Consider the following 6648-nt stretch of genomic DNA (forward strand, 5'->3'; position numbering starts at 1 on the left):
GAAAGAACTGTCCCCTTCCTTAACCTCCTGGTACCATCTCCAGGTTTATGGATTCTCTGCCTCTGAATATAAAAGTGTTTGGGCTCTGAGTAATTCTGCCCAGCTTTGAACTTCTGCTCTACACTCACCAACCATGTGACTTGGGCAAGTTTACTTAAATTATTTAAGTTTCCTTATGCGTAAGGTGGGAATACTTTGCCAACCTCACTGGGATGGTGCAAACATTAAGTTAGTTAATGAATATAAAAGGCTGAGCAACAGCACATGGGGCAAAGTAAATAGTCAATAGATGTCAGGGGTCGTTTCTCCTTTCCACAAATTCCTGAGTGTTAGGGTGCCGAAACTAGGCTGTATGTACAGTCTGGGAGTACAGAGGGCATCACCCAGGCAATGACGACAGAATGCCTGTTATGGGAGGGGAAACGCAGGCCAATAGGGGAGCCCATAGCTGTGGTGCTTAACAATAAGTCAGGGACAGTCGAAGTTGAGTAGGTTTCACAGTGGTCCCTCTGAATCACACCTTTCCACGGCAATGCTGAAGGGCACTACAATTCTAAAGGGCAGACAAACTCATGTGTCACCATTACTTGTAGCCCAAGGGCAAGCAGAGAACTTGGCAAAGTGGAGCTGCTGCCTTGGCGGGGGTGGGTAGAAGGTTTCAGGTCACTGCTGGCATTTCAGGAGAAAACCAAGGACTGGCAAGTTGGAAGGAGAGAAGTTCAAGGGAAACAAATCCCAGTCCCTAACTGCTGGTGTATGCTTGCCGTGGTCCGGCCAGAAAGCCGTTCCTCTCGCCCAGCAGACTGTCACTCCAGGAATTCTAACGCAGCTTTCTCCAGCATTTAAACTGTTAAACAAGTACTTGAAATCATCACTGCCCCAGGAAAAACCAAGAGGAACAGGCTCCTCACAAAAAGCCAAAAAGGAAGTCCCCGGGCGATTTTTCTTACACCGTCTTGTCATGGGCTGAATCGTGTCCCCCAAAACCAATATGTTGAAGTCCTAACCCCCAGTACTCTAGTATGTGACTGTATTTGGATGCCATTAGAGTAGCCCCAATCCAATAAGACGATGTCCTTATGAGAAGAGGAAATTTGGACACAGACAGGTACTGAGGGAAGACCATGTGAAGACACAGGGAGAGGACGGCTATCTACAAGGCAAGGAGAGAGGCCTCAGAAGAAACCAACCCTGTCGACACCTTGATCTTAGACATCCAGGCTCCAGAACTGTGAGAAAATAAATATCTTTTGTTTAAGCCACCCAGTCTATGCTCCTTTGCTATGACAGCCCTGGCAAACTAATACAATCTTAACTGTAAAAACAAATACTTTTCCTTCTCTGAATTGAAGGGCATTTGGTAGAAATAGTGACGATTTTCCCTCTCTGTAGAAAAAGCCTAAGGGTTGGAAGGGATTTTGTGATTCAGAAGAACTGCATACGTTTAAACATACAGCCTTTATCAATATAATCCATCAACAAAAATACCACAGTTATTTTGATGAATACAGATACGTATCTGGAATCAGGGGTTGTGGGTAATCCGGCAGTCTTATCTCTCACTCATCACCCAGTTTATTTCTATATCTTGCTTTGGTAGGTCAATGACAAGGAATTCCTGATTTTCACAGATTAGATAAATAGTTGCAAATAGTAACATTCTGAACAATCATCTAGTGTCTCAGATGTTCTTCAATTTATGCAAAAGTCTAAAGGACAGAAGCAACTTTTATTTCCAAGCTGAAACTCTCACAATATCTAAGTTGAAACTCTCACAATATCTATTTGCACTTTTACTGTAAATGTTGGAAGCATCAAAACTAATACAATTCAAGATTACAAATCTACTCTAAACAGTCCTGCCTGGCATTTAACAGAGCCCAGTGTATGAGTACTGAGACACGAGTCTCTTACACAGTTTCACATGTATGAAAATGAATTTAACATGAACAAAAATTGAACTCGAATGTTAAACTCAGAACAGCTAAAAAAGACAGTACAGAAAGGTGTTTTATACACCATCAACTCCAGTCTACCTGCTTATTAAATCCCTCCCAGCTCACAGTTATGACATGAGTTTCATAAGCGGGCCATCTATGGCACTGAAGAAAATGCTGACTAGCACAGGTATTAGGTCAAAATTTTTTTTAAGAGCTCATTACTCCTTCACCTCTTTTATTTCGAAAAGTTGCACGAGATTTGGGGGAAGAAACTGGGTCAATGTACTCCTGACCTTATAACTAGTTATATTTTTGAGTCAATCTTCTAGAAAAAATAACAGTGCATCAGTAACAACCCACAGTTACTGCCAGGGGTCTGCAATATACATCCACAGCAAATGCTGTCTCTAGACTACAGAAATAATATAACTTGAGCCAAGGTAGTAGTGTTCTTAAAAACACAACAGAGGTTCTCCTAACCAACCTCTGCTCAAGGGATCCACCAGACTGTCCCCACTCCCTTCGTAAAACATGCTGAGATCTGGGCACCCGTGGCACGCTGAGTTCTCCTGGCGGATGAGCTGTGCACTTCCCCTCTTGAGTGGGGCATCACATGATCATCCAGGGTCAGCTGTGTCTGTCCCCAGACTTGTTTTTGTCAGTTGTATATATTACTATGGTCTCCTAAATGTGACATAGACTGTCGAAACAGGAATGTGAGCAGAAAAAGTTGTTTCTAAGAAAAGGAAGATGAATGTTAGCCAAGCTTCTATGAAAGCAAATTGTTTAAAGAGACTGCTGTCAAAATAGGTGTGGGCCGTGCCGTGGAGCGGCTGGGCCCGTGAGCCATGGCCGTTGAGCCTGCTCGTCCGGAGCCTGTGCTCCACAATGGGAGGGGCCACAACGGTGAGAGGCCCACATACGGCAAAAAAAAAAAAAAAATTGCAGAAGTTTCCTTGAATATCAAATATAAGATTATAAGTCATAATCACTGTGTGCTTTACACATTTTAAGTATTGAGTGGTATTAATGGTTCTTAATCCTGTTCCTTCATTTTAGAGATCTAGGAAACAAAGACCCAGAGGTGTCAAAAATTTCTCCAGGATAGGAGAGCCTTAAATAGAGTCCTAGCTTCCATAGTTTGTTGTTCTTTGCACTCTAATGATTCAGTATCCCCTTCCCCCAAGGCTTAGGGGTTCTGTGGAGGAGTTGTGAATAGTATTAGAGTGGTGCAGCTTTGCAGTCTATCTTGAACTTACTTTTAAGATGTAGCTTGAAAAAAAAAAAAAAAAAAAAAAAAAAAAAAAATTTTCCCACACTCAGATTGCTTTGCAAATACCCTTGCTCCACTTTGAATAAAGAAATACTGGATACACACACACACACACACACACACACACACACAAAATGATATTGTTACCGGCATACTTATGAAAGATCATGACTAGGGAACTCAAACCAAGGTCTTGGTTAAGGGAGCACCTAGTCCAGTAAAAAGACTGGGGTGATGAATAAAATACAAATTTGTGGAAAAGCGTTAGTGAACTAACAGTAGCTTTTTATCATCAAGCCTTGGAATCTAATTGCTTGGATTATAATCCAAGCTCCATCACCTAAAAGCTGTGTGACCCTGGGGAAAATTACTCAGCTTCCCTGAGCCATCTCTCCTCTATCTGTAAGAGGACTGATGATGGTATCCAGTGTATAAGCCATCAGCCACAGTAATTATCAGTGTTAACTATCATTGTTTTTGTTCTTGGTACAACCACTACTCCCACCAGGGTCATGGACACTGAAAATATAAGCACCATATGTGGAGGGGGAGCGACACACAGTATTTCACTGTTTAAAATGAGTCCTCAAATTAAAAACAACTGGGAACCACTTTGCAAAGAGCTAACCAGTAAAATGACACAATGACCTGCAGTTGCAGAGGCTGCTCACCAAGCAAGGAAGGACAAAGCCCCAAATCTACCGGCAGGTGATTCCCAAGCCTAATCACTGGTACTTAGAGGCCACTAAAATTTTTACTTTTTCCCCATTTAAGAAAACAGAGACTGCAAAAATATCTGTCAGACTGAATTTGCTTAATGAAAATACATTCTGGGGAATTTTTTTTCATAGAGAATTGGATAAGTATTTTTACAAACAACAATCCACCTGAGACCTCCCACTTTAAAAGACACCATGCTTTTAGCATAAGCTGAGAAACACAAAGTAGTGACTTCACCCTCCAGCTTTTGGGTGAGCAAACCAGATTCAGATCCCTAGAACACAATAAAACCACACCCAAAATGCACACAACCTTCCATGTGGCCACGTGAACAACATTCTCTTGGCATCACATTTCAGGAGTTTACAGCAGCTTCTAGATAAAACAATTGAAGGCCCAGCTTAACAGCTTAATCAGGTAATGGCTGAATCAAACTAGAATTCACAGGAAACAAGGGCTTGTTGGAAACAAACAACGGAGCAACAGAGGTAGGCAGCTGTACTCAGTAAAGAAAACTCAGGGTTTCTTTACCCAGTAGTTTAGTACAAGGATTCAAGACTTCTTTAGGGGTTTCCCCGGTGGCACAGTGCTTAAGAATCTGCCTGCCAATGCAGGGGACATGGGCTTGAGCCCTGGCCCGGGAAGATCCCACATGCCGCGGAGCAACGAAGCCTGTGCGCCACAACTACTGAGCCTGCGCTCTAGAGCCCGTGAGCCACAACTAGCAGCAACGAAGACCCAATGCAGCCCAAAATAAATAAATAAAAAATAAATTTAAAATTAAAAAAAATTTTCTTTATAATGAACCGCTTAACTCTGAGCACATCTCCCCAGGGTTTCTACCCACTGGAGTCCAGCTGTTTGGCAGTTGTCAATCAAAACATTACAATAAGAATTGCTGTCCAGATCAGGCCTGTGTACAGTCATCAGGAATAGAATCAGGAAGTTTCTGAGGTTCCTAAATATTTGTTGAGGACTAAAAGCAGAGCAGGGCATTTCTGTGGCCTATCCTGGATGTTCAGATAAGACTCACTGGTGTGGAATTTCCACTAAGCTGCACATGACTACACGCAAACCAGGGTGTCCATGCATGATGAACACATCACATTTTAGTGAAACGCGTGATTTTATTTGTTACTGGCAGAGACTGTTATTAAGGAACTCCAGGATAAAATCTTTTGTAAGGTAGGGTAATTTTGAAATAAAAATAACACCTACCGCAACGCTCTTCTGTCCTGTGAGGCACCGTGTGGGGGAGCCTGCCACGTTCCCAGTCTGAGCCTTCCAGAGCCAAGCCCGGGCGGTGGGCTAGCCGGGACCCTCACCAGGCGGCTGCAGTGGGAGCGGCCGACTTGCCTGCCGACAAGACCCTAGCCACTCAGACCCCAGCCCCCACTCCGGACTAACTCCTCTCCAGCCACCTGACTTGGTCCTGTCCCCCAGTCCTTCCTCTGTGCTGAGGTCTCCACCCACCTGCAAGAGCCAAGCAAACAGGTACCAGACCCCTGTGCTTCTTAAGTTTGACCTCCTCGTTCAAAACACTCATCACCCCGGTGAGTACCTGCGAACGTGTCTCCTTGTAAGACTGTGACCTCCCTGATGCCAGGGCGGGGTCTCCCTGTGCCTCTGACCTCACCAGGTAAGTGCTCGATCAGTGTTGAATTTAACTTATGGAAATGTCTTCTGATAGAAATAGTTACCTAAAACTCCCCATATATGTCCTCGTTCTACGTGAACTTGATACTAAACAGCAGAAGTGGCCTTGTCAGATGCCCGGTGTGTGGTTAGGCCATTTAAGATGGCTGTTCTCTTGTTCTCTGTACATCCCCTGCTCGACCAGTCCCTGTTTCACTCACATGACTACCCAATCCTCTTAATTATAGGGCTTAATTAGTCCCGGGTAACTGATGAGCACACTGGACGTCAATCCCCCCCTACAAACGATAGCCTCCTTCTCCAGCAAGTACCAAAGACTGCTGCCATGTCCTGCCCACCGTCTGCCGAACAAGGTGGGGTGTCGATCCAGGACCCTTTGTGTACGATTCCCCCGTCCAATAAACCACTGATGTCTCTGTCACTGTCTCTGGGCTCTTTCTTCGTCTCGAGGCTGGACAACTATAAGGCTTGGAGGACTGCGGGGTATAGCCCAACACCCGGGCTGTACAGAGGACCACAAGGCCTCTTCCTCCATCCACTATGGACCAAGATCCCACACCTGTCCACAGTAGACGGAGGGGTGAGGTCAGCAAGCTGCATCATGCCGACACAATGCAGAGGCATGTGAGTCAGCCCCGGGGTTTCTTAAATGCCTCTAAGCCTGTCTTCTAGGAATCTACCCAGTTAATCTCTACAATAACCAAAACACAGGCAAGTCTTTCCAGTTTCTGCCTCTAAAGATCCTCTTATCCCCACCCACTTCTCCTGCTCCCCAGTCACCATCCTTTTCAGCCTTTATTCTGTATCAGCCTCTCTACTCAACTCCCAGGACCCACTCCAAGCGGCTCCCCCAGCAGCCAGAACAACCTGGTAACAGCTAATTCATCACCTCTGCTTCTAATCCTCTGTGGCCTCCTCCTGCTGTTAAAGTAAAAGCCTTGCAGGGCCCACCCACCTGGCCCTGCCTCCCCCTGCAGCCCTAGCCACCTGCGGGACTCCACTCTCTCCAAAACAAACACTCTCAGGGCCTTTGCACTTGCTGGCTCCTCGGGTGAAGCA

The 6648-nt window shown here is 45.0% G+C and overlaps 1 protein-coding gene across 1 annotated transcript in view; it reads right to left on the reverse strand.

Moving 5' to 3' along the window:
• Positions 1 to 6648, reverse strand: part of EEPD1 (endonuclease/exonuclease/phosphatase family domain containing 1) — a 111937-nt gene that overhangs the window by 97461 nt on the left and 7828 nt on the right. The gene's annotated exons all lie outside the window — the stretch shown is intronic.

This window comes from Lipotes vexillifer, unplaced genomic scaffold (genome assembly GCF_000442215.2).
Source record: "Lipotes vexillifer unplaced genomic scaffold, Lipotes_vexillifer_v1.1 scaffold822, whole genome shotgun sequence".
NCBI lineage: Eukaryota > Metazoa > Chordata > Mammalia > Artiodactyla > Lipotidae > Lipotes > Lipotes vexillifer.